The sequence below is a fragment of the Ictidomys tridecemlineatus genome, chromosome 10 (assembly GCF_052094955.1).
Source record: "Ictidomys tridecemlineatus isolate mIctTri1 chromosome 10, mIctTri1.hap1, whole genome shotgun sequence".
NCBI lineage: Eukaryota > Metazoa > Chordata > Mammalia > Rodentia > Sciuridae > Ictidomys > Ictidomys tridecemlineatus.
The window spans coordinates 97,907,578-97,923,011 of record NC_135486.1 but is presented as its reverse complement, the minus strand read 5'-3'; positions in this window follow the sequence as shown (position 1 = coordinate 97,923,011).

Below are 15,434 nucleotides of genomic sequence, written 5' to 3'. Positions count from 1 at the left end.
ATAAACAATAAAAATAAAAAGGGCGGGATGGAGCTCAGTGGTAAAGTGCCGCTGGGCTCAATCCCCAGTACCAAAAGAAAAAGAAAAAAAAAAAAAGAAAGAAAGAAAATTGAAAAAAAAAAAGAATAAAAATTAAATAAATAACCCAAAGAGTTTGAAATTTCTTATCACAAAGAAATGCTAATTACCTCTATTTGACGATCATACATTTTATACATATATCAAATTATTACACTGTACTCCACATGTATAATTACTATGTATCAACAAAAACAAAAATTAAAAAGTGGTATAATTAAAACATATATAGTTAATAATATAATGCTATTGGCAGACACATTCCCCTCCCCCCCCAAAAATCAATGTAATATAATTGTGTTAGTAACCAGATAATTAGGGGTTTTATGAAAAGAAAGTCTATCTTTGCAGTTCTGAAATATAAGTGGTTCAACTCCAAGTGAGAAGAATTTCTTAAACAAAGTAAAACAAGCGCAACTTTAGAAAGGAAAATATTGATAAATTTGACAACATTAAAACTCAAAGTTTCTATACATTAAAAAGATACTCCAACCATATAAAGACAAAGTCACAGAGCAGAGTAGCCATTTGAACCACATATAATCAATAGAGAACACTCTCCACAATATGTTGCAAACTTCTACAGATGGATGAAAAGAAAATCTAGTGGAGCCAGGCATGGTGGTACATGCCTAAAATCCTAGCGGCTCCGCAGGCCTAGACAGGAGAATTGTGAGTTCAAAGCCAGCCTTAGCAATTTATCAAGACACTATTTCTAAATAAAATATAAGAAAGGGCTAGGGATGGAGCAATGAGAAGTTATGCTCCCTTTGTGAACAATGTGTCAAAATGCATTCTATTGTTATGTAAACTAATTAGAACGACGACAACAACTACAAAAAGGGCTGGGGATATGGCACCCGTGGGGTGGGTTCAGTCCTTGGAACTTGCCCACCTGTTGTGCTCGAATTCGGGACCCCCAAAAGACCACCAGAGGCCAAGATCAATGTAAGCAGCAAAGAGGTGTTTATTGCAAGCTAGCTCGGTCCTCTGCACGCACACACAGCAACTGATGACGCTGAGAGGCCCCAAGCCCAGGGTTTGCAGCAGTTTTATACATTCTTTGGAGAAGGCAGGGACCCCCACATACATCACAGCATCTCTTAGCAAATCATCACACACCACGGGAAAATCAAATAACAACTCTAAAACATGATTAGTGTATCAAGTGGTGGGAAAGAATCTGGAAAGAATTATTGGTTAGTTCAAGGGGTGGACGCACTTAAAATTGATTGGTTTAAATTGTGAGGATGTCGCAAGGGGGATATGTGCCAAGCTGCAGGGCTTCTAGTTTAGATAGTGGTCACCACACCTAGGTGGGGGCCATCTGGAATTTCAGATATGTGGATATCTTGGCCTATCTTAGGTGATCACCATCTGCTGTTTCCACAGAGCTTTTCTGTAGTATTTTCCTGACTTTAGGACTACAGTAGGTCAGAGGTTAAGTTTCAGAGCAAAATGAGGTTCCAAGTAGAATGAGATTGCTTAGGTCTTTCACACCAACCCCAAAAATAAAAAAGAAAAGAAGGGCTGAGTTTGTGGCTCAGCGGTAGAGCGCTCGCCCTGGGTTCGATCCCCAACAACACATAAAAATAAATAAATAAAGATATTGTGTCCAACTACAACTAAAAAATAAATATTAAAAAAAGGGAAAGAAAATCTAGTAGAAAAAAATGACACGAGGAGCAGAGAGTTCACCAAAAAGATCATTTGAGTTGCTAATAAATGCCCAGAAGCTGTTATCTGAAAAATGTGAATTAAAGTGAGATACCATTTAAATCCACCACATTGACCACTACTGCCCCAAGATTGCCAGGATATAGGTGGGGGGATATAGAATTCTTTCATGCTGATGGCAAGGTACAAACAAGTAAAGCCATTTGTAGAGCGACCATGCAACAGTGGATCCTTCACCTTCTGAAGGGTACTGGGGATTAAACTCAGGGACACTCCACCACTGAGCCACATCTCCCTCCCTATTTTATATTTTATTTAGAGACAGGGTCTCACTGAGTTGCTTAGTGCCTTTCTGTTGCTGAGGCTGGCTTTGAACTCATGATCCTCCTGCCTCAGTCTCTTGAACCACTGGAATTACAGGTGTGTGCCACTGTGCCTGGCTAAGGCTTATTTATTTATTTATTTTTTAATATATATATTTTTTTCTGTTCTCCTCTCTCTGCTCCCTGATAAGATTAGGGAGACAGAGTTATTTTTTCTTCCCCTAGTTAATGGCCCTTGAACACACCCACTACAGGAAGGAGATGCCTGCTGAGGATCTGGGAAGTGGACTTCTCCCAAATTAACAAGTGAATCCTAACAGGTCATCAGGATGCCCAGGGACCCCCTACCAGAGCATGCCTGGAATTAACCCTGGAAGAGTTTCTTTAAAACTCCCCTGTCCCTCCTGGTGGGAGACTCAGAGCCTTTGGGATAGGAGTCTTTTGTGTTTCTCCTTTGCTAGCAAAGCAATAAACCTTCTTTTTTCTTTTTCTCAAGACCTTCTCCTCATTATTAAACTGGCATTTTATTGGCATTGGGTATAGGGACGGAGCTCTTGGTTACAACTGGAGGGTCTCCAGTAACAGGGAAAAAAAAAAGCCTTGTAGGTTCAAACAGCAACTACTTTATTTCAACTCTCACCGGCACTGCACGTGGGCTTTTCCACCAGTGCCACCCACGCCACCCATCAACCCAAAATCCCTCCTCCGGCACTTCCCCAACCAATGGGAACTCTCCGGAAATCCCCGGGAGAACTCCAAAGTAGCAGGCCTCCAAAGTAGCAGGCCTAGGTGGACAGCAGGGGTCTAATATGCAATTGAAAACACAGCTTAACATAACCATTATCTTCTCAATGGCTCCGTTCTGGCAAAAATACCACGTGTCATTCTGACTTGGCTATGGCTCTCAGCATCCCAGTATAAAAATAAACAAACAAATAAGGTCCAGGGTTGTAGCTCAGTGGTAGAGTGCTTGCCTACCACAGGCAAGACACCAGGTTCAGTCCTCAGCACCACATAAAAATAAATAAATAAAATAAAGGTATTGTGTCCATCTACAACTAAAAATAAATACATAGAACCAAAAACCTCAAAAAGACAAAAACAAGAAAGAGCCAGGTAAAGCACAGGATAGCTGACTTCTTGGAGGAATGAAAGAGAGTGTTAAGTTTGAATTCTATCTGTAAACTTTTATTTCTTTAAAAATTCTACAAAATTGTTTAGATGTTCAAATGAAATAGGGCTTATATTATTATTATTTTGTATTTTTTTCATCTGAAGATAAGGCTTTCTCTGTCACATGCATCTGGGACCACAGATGTTTACAAGCACATCTTATTTATGTGTAAAGGATGGCTTATGTTTCTGATACCTTACCAGGTGCCGAGTCCTCTCATGAACAAATAGACATGGGTCCTGATGTTTGCCAGTTTTCTGTTGCTGTGATAAACTACTTGAGAAAAATCCACTTACAAGGAAGAAAGATTCATTTTGGTTTATGATTTCAGATGATGGTCACCTTGCGTAAAACCAGAGGTTTTACTTCACTTTGGTCCAGAAGCAAATAAAGAGAAGAGGAAGGGGCTTGGGTTCCTATGTTCCCCCAGAGGGAACATTCCCAATGACCTAACTTCCTTCCACTATGTGTCACCTCCCAAAGGTTCTACCACTTCCCAGTAGCGCCACAGGCTGGTGACCAAGTGTTTTAGTCCGCTTTTTTTGCTTCTATGATTAAAGACCTGACTAGAACAATTGCAGAGAAGAAAAAGTTTATTTGAGGGCTCACAGTTTCAGAGGTCTCAGCCCATAGATGGCAGGCTCCTTTCCTCAGGGCTCAAGGTGAGGCAGAACATCATGGTGGAAGAGTGTGTTGGAAGGGAACCAGCTCACAAGATGATCAGGAAGCAGAGAGACTCTACTGGACCTTCAGCATCTGCCTGCTCCAGGGACTTGGTGGAAATATGTATTGGGGCCAGGTGCAATGGCACATACCTGTAACCCAGCAGAGGCAGGAGGATTGGGAGTTCAAAGCCAGCCTCAGCAAAGGCAAGGCGCTGAGCAACTCAGCGAGACCCCGTCTCTAAATAAAATACAAAATAGGGCTGGGGATGTGGCTCAGTGGTTGAGTGCATCTGAGTTCAATCCACCCACCAAAAAAAGAAAGAAATGTGTATTTGGTGTCCCATTGCTCCTGACTTGTCTGGACTCCAACACCAAGGAGGTAGAGATCTGTGCTTTGGCAAACCTGCCAGAGGATTCTGACATACTCTCAACTTTGGGGAAGCTGCTCTGGTATAATAAAGACTATGCTCCCTCCTCTACACCCAAGCCAAGGCAAGGGGGTCAGGGATGTCCTTCCAAACGTTGCTAAAGTGTTCCAGAGGTAAAGAACATTCTCCTTAGAATCCCTAGTGCAATCCTTTCATCACGGCTGTGCAGGCCACCCCAGGGACAGTCCTAGCTCTGCTGCTGGCTGCCCTGCAGTGCTCAGAACCCTGCACTCACCTCATGCTCATCCTGGGGCTCTGCCTGGTTCTCTAGGTCTGACTCTTCCCTGAGTCCAGCAGGGGCTTCCATGTACCCTCCCTAAAGCTGCCCCCAACAGGTCATGCTCTCTATATGCTCAAACCCCAGAGGCAGGATTCAAAGGTATGACAGATTCCAAGGCACAGTGGGATACAGCTGGACACGGGAAAGAGAGGTGTCTCTGTGCTCCACCAGCCAGCCCACTGACACCACCTGGTCAGAACATCCTGGTACCCTTAGTGCAGCTTTCAAAGCCCCTCAGTGACCCGGCCCATTGGTATTTCTTTCCCTTTCCCCTCTGAAATTACCTTAAATGCTGGGAGAACAGCACCTCTCCTTGCTCATAGAAGATGTCCTTTCCTATCTCAGAGGCTAATATTTTATCCTATTATTTTATTTTTCTTTCTTTTGTCTGGACTAGCCCCCCCCCCCAAATGACAGTTGCACATCCCCATCCGCACATACAACTTCTCATTTCAGATTAGCCTCAAACACCATTTCCTCCTTCTTTAGCCAGAAGCTACTGCAGAGCTTTATCAGCTTCTGTAAACCGTCATTTATCTGTCACACTCTATCTTGTATCCCAGTTGTTTATCTATATGTCTTAATAAGCTGCAAAACTCTTATTCAGGCATCTTAGTTAAGATGATTCCTTTAATAACACTGAGCATATTTTCAAATTCAAGGGATATAAATAAACATATTATTAAAAAAATGTGGAAGACACGGTCTTCTGCCCTTGAGTTTGTGGAGGAAGCAAGGCAGACATCTATAAATGAGGTCAGACGTCATAGAGCTTAGGACTAGGCAGAGTCATTGCCAGGTGGATAGAGAGGTACAGGTTCTGTCTGTGAAGAGGGGAGGGATGGAGGTGGGATAAGCTTATGAAGGTGACATGAGAAGCTGTAGAAGGGCTGTGATCCCATAAAAAGCAACCGTAAAAGGACAATTGCTGAGATTCAGCAGGTACGTCCTCCCCTATTTAAAGTAGGAAAATATAGAAACATGCATAGGGCAAGATAAGACAGTGCAGTTCCACAGAAGCCTGGGATGGACCTAGTGGAGAGCTTATGGGTCTATAGGAATGGGGTTATAAACAGCACCGAAAGCTAAGGTAGCCTGGTGCACACCTGTAATCCTACCTAGCTACTCAGGAGGCTAAGACAAGTTCCAGGCCCAGCAGGGCAACTTAGTGAGACCCTGTCTCAAAATAAAATAAAAAGGGTTAGGGATGTAGCTCAGTGGTCAAGCACCCCTGAGTTCACTCATAATTGAAAAGAAAAAAAGGCTAAGGGGAGCGGTGCCCTGGCCAAGGGTCATCATTATGGCAAGATTTGTTGTGGGGACTACACAAAGGGCATTATCCTGAGAACAAAAATAACGCCTGGACCTTGCAGTATCTTCCACAGAGTTCACGTCCTAGAATTTAAGGCTTCGTTGCTATTTTAAATTTACAATTTTTGTCATTTAGACTGGTTATTTTTAATCTGGGGACTGAAGATATTTTTAAAAGAGCTTTTTTCCCCCTTAAAAAGAATCTATGTATTAATCAAGTTGTGAAACCCTGAATTACAATTTTCCTGGAGGTGGGTTTTGTGCAGTGTCTCACTCTGTCCAGCAGGAAGCAGCATAACCTAATGGTCTGAATCGGGATCCTCGTTGCTGGAGTCTGGCCCAGGGAGGAGGAGCCATTCATCAGTTCTCAGGTTCTGTTTCCTTCTCTATCTAAATCATGCAAAAGGTAGGAATTAACCAATAGCCAAACTCCTTCAAGACATCCAGTGCTGTGGAAGTGTCAAACATCATTGCAGAAACCACAGCTGAGTGTGAGCTCTGACTTGGACCCTAGAATCTGGAAATCTCAGTGCTTTTTATAAGTGAGCCTGGTTCCTATTTTTGTAGATGGAAAGTCTGGTTTGTAGATTCATCAAAGAGACGAAATGAAAAGTTCAGGACAGACAGCATGTAGATCTCCAGTGTGTAGCTCTAACCAAATTAAAATAAACATCATGGCAAACTTCCACCTGTAGTTATGAAAAAATGGAAAAGCAAGGGTTTTTCTGGCAATTTTCATTTCTGTATTTTGATCTTGGTACATGAAAATTGTTGAAAATGATTATATTATGCTTTTGAATATGTTACAGCCATCATTTGTCTGGTGCAAACTTGGTTTGTTGCTATCTAAAGTAGCTTGAATATTATGTCCCATGGTTTTGAAGTGTTTCTACTTCCCAGAGGTAGCAAAGCATAATAGAGTAGCACAATAGCCCTTCTCTCCAGCTGTGTGACCTCAGAGAGGTGGTCCCACTGCTCTGACTTTCTCAATATCTATGAATTGTACTCATCACAATAGAACCAGCTTGGCAAGCTTCTTGGTGAGTCTGAAGGAGAATGAAGTGAGCGTCTGACACACAGTGGACACTCAATGAATATTTGGCACATTATTGGTGTTTAGGTGGTTGGTTGGTCCTTAATCAAGGCTGATTTGGGATATTAGATTAGATACCTTCTAAAACTCACATTCTGTGACTTTATGGGATATAGTGAATTAAATGATAAACTATACCGTCATTTTGGTTTTGCTTAAAAACCACTTACACATTGAGCACCTATAGGTGAGACACCCCTGCTGATGGAATAAGGAGCCAATTGTCACAGGGCCTCGATGGCTTTGTTTTAATAAATTAGCTTCTTTAGGAAGCATACATATGGGCAGGGCACTGAAACTATTGATATTCCCTACATGGGACTCCAAGCAGATTGTGGGAGTTGGTAGACATGATGACATTTTTAAACCCCATAAAGGAGGATAAACAGATAACTAAAGCAAGGTGCCATATGACAGATGGTTCTGTGGTCGTGGGTTTGGAAACTCTGCCTATTACAGTCTCCTTATGGAGGTTCACAATGCACTTTAGTGTATTAAAAGCTCAGAGCAGCTTTGTCCAATAGAAATAGAATCTCTGTCCAATAGAAACAGAATGTGAGCCACAGCGGCAATTTAAAGTTTTCCAGTCACCATGTTGAAAAAGTAAAAAGTCACAAATGAAATTAACTTTAATGTATTTTATTTAAACTCATATACTCAAAATATAATCATTTCAACATGTTACTGGCCAGTGGCACATGCCTATAATCCCAGCAGTTTAGGAGGCTGAGTCAGGAAGATCATGAATTCAAAGTCAACCTCCACAATTTAGCGAGGCGCTAAACAATTCAGTGAGACTCTGTCCTAAACAAAATAAAAAAAAAAGGAGAAGTGGGGTTGGGGATGTGGCTCAGTGGTTAAGTACCCCTGGGTTCAATTCATAGTACCAAAAAAAAAAGTTTCCAAAAACTTAAAAATTATTAGAAATATTATTAGAAATGTCTTAATAAGTCTCTAAAATGTGGCACCTATATTACACTTAGGGCACATCTCAATTCAGATTAGACACATCTCAAGGGCTTAGTAGGCACATGGCCAGCAACTACCCTGTTGGACAGCATCTCCAAGAATCCACAGGATTCTATGTGAGAGAACCTCACATAGAACCTGGGAAGTCAGCAAGAAGTTTCAGGGAAAATATTGGGAAAGAACAGAAGGCACAATGATGTTAATGCAAAAGCCAAAATGTTAGAAGAGCTCTTGTCTGGGAGAAGGGTGTTTTGTGTATCAATGAATATGTAACAATAAAGCCCACTGTTTGCATAATCATAATGCACCAATAAAAAAATTGAAAAAATAAAAATTTTAAATTAGAGGTTAAATTAGGATCCAAATAGACTCTATTATACAAAAATAGAAACCCCTGCTGAGAGGTATTTGTGGCATAGGCCAGGAGATGGTGACATCCTTGTGTTCATTTGTTGTTTTGAACTCTAGTTCACTGGTTGCTTCTGAGTGTCTACAGGATGAAGTTTTGGAGGGTTGAGCCAGTTTTTAAACATCTGCAAATAATGTATCTTTCCAGCAACTACGGGAGACAATTTTTAGTTTTTTGGCTCATCCCAATTTTCTGGTATCCAGACTTTTCATTGTGTCTGGATCTGACGTTCTCAACACCCCTCATCTGGACTCCCCCCAGTGCATGTCTCATCTTTGGGCCAGCTTTATTCCCCGAAACAGCAGATGTGTAGATTCTGTTCTTATTTTACAAACTCGAAGTATTCATTTCCCTCCTAACCTGCTCTGACATATTTCCCCTTACCTGTTGCTGTAAAAACAGTTTACAATCCAGCATGTGAATCAATGTCATTCTTTATTTGTGCTGCATAATTGCACCATGAACCTGGATCGTAAGCCAGAAGACCAGTCTCTAAGGCGGGGGTCTGATCGGTGCTCTGTAGAGGTTGGCAGAACTGTAGTCAGACTCTGGGTTCTTGCAGAACTTCCAAGCTACCAGAAAATTCACCCAAAAAGTATTTGCTTTTCCCTGTCAAGTATTTCTCTTGATCCAATGTCTGTTAACAATTTACAAGTCAAATCTCCTCTAAAATTACCTATTGAGTATCTATCTCTTCTTGTTATGACATGAAGGTATGTAATGAGTCCAGCCAGGTTTAAAGACACCCAATCTGAGTCAGTAGATCTCCCAAGGATGTCACGGAAGCACTGAGTTCTGGAGTTATCTTCTGGAGTATGCTGCAGTGCAAAGATGAAACCAAGCTGCTGTCTGATTGCTGCTCTTGGATGGCGTTTACCATCTGCGGGGCTCAGAGGAACCTGTTTTATGTAAACACACACAGCGCCCTAGCAGTCATCTTGACACTGGGGCTAAGTCCAGGCGGTTGAGTGGGAAACACATGCTTTTGATCAAAAAAAATTTTTGGCAAGTATGCACTTCCTGAAGCCAGGATTTCTCTTATCTTTTCCCTTTCTTAGCTGTAAGAAAAGTATGTCCATATTTTGTCAGTTGAACTTTTTGAAAGTCTCTTGTCTGATTTTTGGTGCCTGAAAAAACTTTTAAGGCAAAGAATGATGCTTTTGGTTATTTTCCCTCTTAGGGTTGAAGTTACTGTGTTTTGACAATGAAAGGTAAGCAGGATAAACTAGCCTGGAAAGAACGGTAGGGATGAGTACAGGGCAGGGGGCCTGGTTTCCTCATTCTGGGCCCATATGTGCCACAAAGTTGGGTGTCCTCTGACCCTCTGCTCTTTATATTTATTTCTCCCATTGCCAGTGAGCTCAGTAAAAAAGCAGATTTCCGGGCATGGTGGTGCACACCTGTAATTCCAGTGGCACGGGAGGCTGAGGCAGGAGGATCTCAAGTTTGAGAGCAGCTTCAGTAACCTAGTGAGGCCCTAAGCAATTTAGCAAGAACCTGTTTCAAAATAAAATATAAAAAAAGACTGGGTATGTGGCTCAGTGATTAAGCACCCCAATAACTCCTCCCCCATTAAAAAATGAAAGAAAGAAAAGAAGCTGATTGAACAGGTAATTTATACTTTAGGATTTTTTTGAGATATAATACACAAATAATGAAAATTCACACTTAAAGCGTACAATTCAATGATTTTAGTATATTCACAAGGTTGTGCTGAGGTAGAATAAAAATAAAAGGTAAAACAGTGACAAAAGGAATGTCAAAGAGAATATAATTAATCTGCCAGCCTGTGTTAAAGGTTCTCATCTCTTTCTTCCCAAGCCAGTTTTCTCTCATAGGCCTGTCACTCCCAAATTTCTGGGAAATTTATAAATATTCACTTGCAATCTTAAATTTATTGGAAATTCACCTACTTATAAAAATTGCCCTGAATACTATTAATTAGCCTACTAGTACAAGTATTTTTGGAATATATTGAGCAAAGGGATATATTAAACCTATAATATGCAGTACTTTTCCCAGAAACTCATACTATAGGATTCTGTCCCAACGTTATCTATTGATCAGATAATGGAGAAGTCTGAGGATCCTGAGATCCATAACCACTATACACCGTCTTGTGATCAGCAGACTGTCATCTGCTGTCACATGACTTCTCATGCCAGTACCTCACCGAGTTTCCTTTAAAAGTAGAGCCTGAGAATCTCCAAAGCATCTCTCTCTCTCTTGAGATGGCTCACATCCTCCTTGGAATGTGTATTCTTTGCTTTCCTGAATAAGTTGCTGTGCCTCAATATCTGACTTGTGTATAAATTCATTTTTTTAAGTGTTGGCAATTTTTATTTCAATTACATAAAGAGTAAAATTTTTGAACACAAATAGAAGACTAGAAAACAAAAAAAATAGTAATAGTATTAATAAAAATGGTAGAATTATGAGCTTTTTTAAAAAAAAATCTTTGTGATTTAAAAAAAATTTTTTTTAAATAGGGCTGGAAGTATAGCTTAGGGGTGGAGCACTTGCCTAGCATGTACAAGGCCCTGGGTTCAATCCCCAGGCTCTTAAAAAAATTTTTTTTCTATGATGAACATACATTAGTTTTATAATCAGAAAACTCAATGTTTTCTTTAAAACTGAAAATTTCTGCTACTATTTCTAACATTTTATAAAATATTTTTTTTGTTGACATTCCACTAAGGTGGAATTAATTAATAATGTCCCAATCTTTTTTTCGTGTGAAGATACTTTATATATCTTTCTCTCTCTCTCTTTTTTTTTTTGATACTGGGGATTGAACTCAGGAGCTTTCAACCACTGAGCCACATCCCCATCCCTATTTTGTATTTTATTTAGAGACAGGGTCTCTCAGTTGCTTAGCACCTCACCATTGCTGAGGCTGGCTTTGAACTCGGAATCTTCCTGTCTCAGCCTCCTGAGCCACTGGGATTATAGGCGTGCACCACTGTACTACACCCAGCACTTTATATCTTTTTGACTTCAGAAATATTCATTATTGGGGCTGGGGATGTGGCTCAAGCGGTAGCGCGCTCACCTGGTATGCGTGCGGCCTGGGTTCCATCCTCAGCACCACATACCAACAAAGATGTTGTGTCCGCCGAAAACTAAAAAATAAATATTAAAAAATTCTTTCTCTCTCTCTCTCAAAAAAAATATTCATTATTTCAGGAAGATTTTTCAGAGATATCTCTTGACCTTCTACTTGAGGTATTAGGTATTTTTTGATTTACTTGATTTTTCCTTCTTTAGTGTATACAATTAAAATTGAAATATCATATGCTGAGATACCAAATTTTTTCAAAGCCTCTGAAATATTATTTGGGGAAAGGCTGAGAATAATTTAAGTGGATAGAGTTGTAGAGGTGAACTGCTTTGTTTGCTGCCACAAGTATCTGAAAAGGATCAATAAACATTGTAGAATTTATTGATGGCTATCAGTGGTACTTTCCATGGTCTTTTTCTCAAGTCTCTAACATTTTTCACATCTTTAAATAACAGAAGGGTCAACCCGCTGGTCCTGGTCCACTAGTTTTTTCAAGAACCCTTTCATCCTGAGTCGAAGTCCCCTTCTCCAGGACCTCTTCAGAATAGCTCCAATGACAGTAACACCATCACCACTATCTAATTCCAGAACATTTTCCCTCACCCTGAAAGAAACTGTGTATCTGTTCCTCTCCTCCTCAGCCCCCAGCAATCACTAATCTACTTTCTGTCCCTAGAGATTTGCTTAGGCTGGACATTTTCTATAAAAGGAACCGCAGTATGTGACCTTTTCTACTGCTTCCTTTCCCGAGTGTAATATTTTGCAGCTTCGTCCCTGTTGTGGTGGGAATCAATGCTTAATTCCTTTTTCTGGCTGGATGATGTTTTTGTGATGCACTGGTCAGCTGGTGGACATTTGTGTTGTTTGCAACTTTGGCCCTTATGAATCATGCTGCTATGAATGTTTGCGTACAAGTTTTCATGTGGATGTATGTTTCATTTCTCTCTTTTTTTAACAAAAATTTTGGTTATAGATGGACACAAGACATTTATTTTGTTTATGTAGTTTTTGTTTATGTGGTGCTGGGGATGGAACTCAGTGCCTCATGCATGCTAGGACAAGCCCTCTACTACTGAGCCAAAACCCTAGCCCTGTTTCATTTTTCTTGGGTGTATAACAAGGAGCAGAATTTCTGTGTCATATAGTAACACTATGTTTAAAATTTTTTGAGGAGCTGCCAGAACGTTTTTTAAGGTGGCTGGTTTTCCATTCTCACCAACAACATATGAAGGTTCCCTTTTCTCTGTATCCTCACCAACATCTACTATGGTCTGCATTTTTTATTCTAGTCATGCTGGTGCATATGAAATGGTATCTCCTTGTGCCTTTGATTTGCGTTTCCCTAATGACTAACAATGGTAGACTTCTTTTCATGTGCTTATTGGCAATTTTGTGTACCTTCTTTGGAGAAGCGTCTCTTCGGGTTCTCTGCCTGTTTTTTAAATCACATTATTTGTCTTCTTATTGTTGTGTTCTAAGAGTTCTTTTATGTATTCCCTTCTGTGGGTCGTCTTTTCACTTTCTGGGTAACATCCTTTGAAGCAAAAATGTTTTAAATTTGGATGAATTTCTACTTATCTATTTTTATTTGGTTGCTTGTGTTTGGGATTATTTGAAGTTACTCTTTGAGTGCCCTTACATTTTAAACCTGAGCTTTAATTATAGAATGACAATCTTTGCCTTCTGCAAAAGTCACGGAAGCATAAGAATCAAAGAGGTGAGCCTCTGGAAGGGCACTGAGACACTTAAACTGTGTGTGTGTTAGAAAACACCTGGTCCCAGGTCACTTGGGATGGGCACCTCAGTGTATGTACAGATTTACATTGCTTCAGGCCCTAGTAATTACAACATGCATTTGAAAACAATGTGAACTGCAGACTAGTATTGAAGTAAAGAGGGAAGAGACCACCTCTCAAACCTTCATGGTTCACTCCAATTCCAAACCTCCCCAGTCCAAATCAGGGTACCCTGGACATGTGCTCATATGAATCCCTCTTCCTGAATCTGGTATCACCACCTGCCCATCAGGGTCCTCCCTATCCTCCCAGACAGTCTCCAGTGCACCCACCCTCCTTGACAATGTAAAGGGTCAGGCTTGCTGTGGCCTCCTGATCATTGTATTGGGCAGCCAGGTTTGAACACTGTGGGGCCTCAGTTAATATTTATAGCCTTGACCTGGACTTCATCTGCTGATTTATTCTGAGCTTAGAGCCACTCCATTTAACATTTTTTGGGAATCATGGAAACTTTACACATATGTCATATATCCTTTGATCTGTGCCAGCCACAGTGGTGCACCTGGGTAATTCTAGTGGCTGGGGAGGCTGAGGCAGGAAGATTGCAAATTTGAAGTCAGTCTGGGCAATTTAGTGACACCCTGTCTCAAAAAATAAAAAGGGCTGGGAATATAGCTCAGTGGTAGAATTCTTCTGGCTTTGATCCTCAGTATCATAAACAAACAAAAAACCCTTTAATCTTAATTGTCTTTTTAAAGTTAAATCAAAACCAAAACTATTCCTTTTAAGTCATATGGCAAAAGTTTCAGATCATCAATCCCTTGGGCCCATTCAAGAGCTAATACAAAAATTAAAGATCAAAATTAGAATAAGTTACCACCAAGTGTCGAATGTAATAACTGGGTATTAGGGAGAAAAAGGCTGTTTGAGCATAACTTTTATAAATATATTAGTTGTAGTTGGACACAATACCTTTATTTTATTTATTTATTTTTATGTGGTGCTGAGGATTGAACCCTGCACCTTGCACATGCTAGGTGAGCGCTCTACTGCTGAGCCACAACCCCAGCTCCTTGAGCTTAACTTTGATTTGAGATAAAGCTGGTTTCAGCGACTGGCTTGTAAAAGATGCTCAGTAAGTTGCTGTGGAAGATATGATCTCAAAGATCAAAGCAATTACTCTTTTGGTTAAGGTAGTGAAAGGGGTCTGATTCTGAAGCCAGGAAGCTGGGGTTCTAACTGATTCTTTGCCCCTCTCTGAGGCATATGCTCTCTGGTCTTCCTTCCCTTATCAATAAACCAGGGAGGATTAGGGGTGTGGTACCTGCACCTGCAGGTCAACTGGGATCTGTCTGACCTGGCTGTGCTCTAGCCCCTTTTCTTTCTCTATGTTTTAATTGAAGAAAAGCTTAATAAGATAAAAATTAATTATTTTAAGTGCACAATTCAGCGGCCTCTGTACATTCTTAATGTTATACAACCACTGCCTCTAATTCCAAAATATTTTCACCACCTAGAAGGAAACCTCACATCAGCAAGCAGTCCCTTTCCATGCTCCCTCCCCCACCCCCTGGGAGCTACCTGCTGGGTTCTTTCTAGGTTCTCTAGATTCTCCTATTCTGAACATTTCTCATAAATAGTATCATATAATATAGGACCCTTTGTTTCTGGCTTCTTTCATTTAGTACAATGTTTTGAAGTTCATTTATAATATAGAATATGTTAGTACCACATTCCTTTTTAGGGTTAAGTAATTCTCTTGTGTTGTCCTACTGATTTTTTTGGGGGGGAGGGGGACTAGAGATTGACCCTAGGGGCCTTCTACCAATGAGCTACCTCCCCAGCCCTTTAATTTTTTTCCAGAATGTTTGTTTATATTTTGAGACAGGGTCTTGCTAAGTCACTAAGATTGGTCTCCAACTTGCAATCCTCTTGCCTCAGCCTCCCAGATTCCTGGGATTGCAAGTAAGACTCACCACTCTTGGTAATGGTTAACAATTTTAAAGCAAAGTGTGAATTGATTACTATCTGGAAACTAATAGGCCAGCAGTCTTCACTAGCCCTTCAGTGAGTAATAGGCCTACCTCCTGATGGGCAGAATGTCATAGTAGTAGGATTAATGTATTAATTAGTCACTGTAGTCAAAGCTGACTCTTAATTAATCACATAATGTAAGCAGTTCCAATTTACTTCCATTCAAACAGCATTACAAAATCTGGTTACTCTGGAA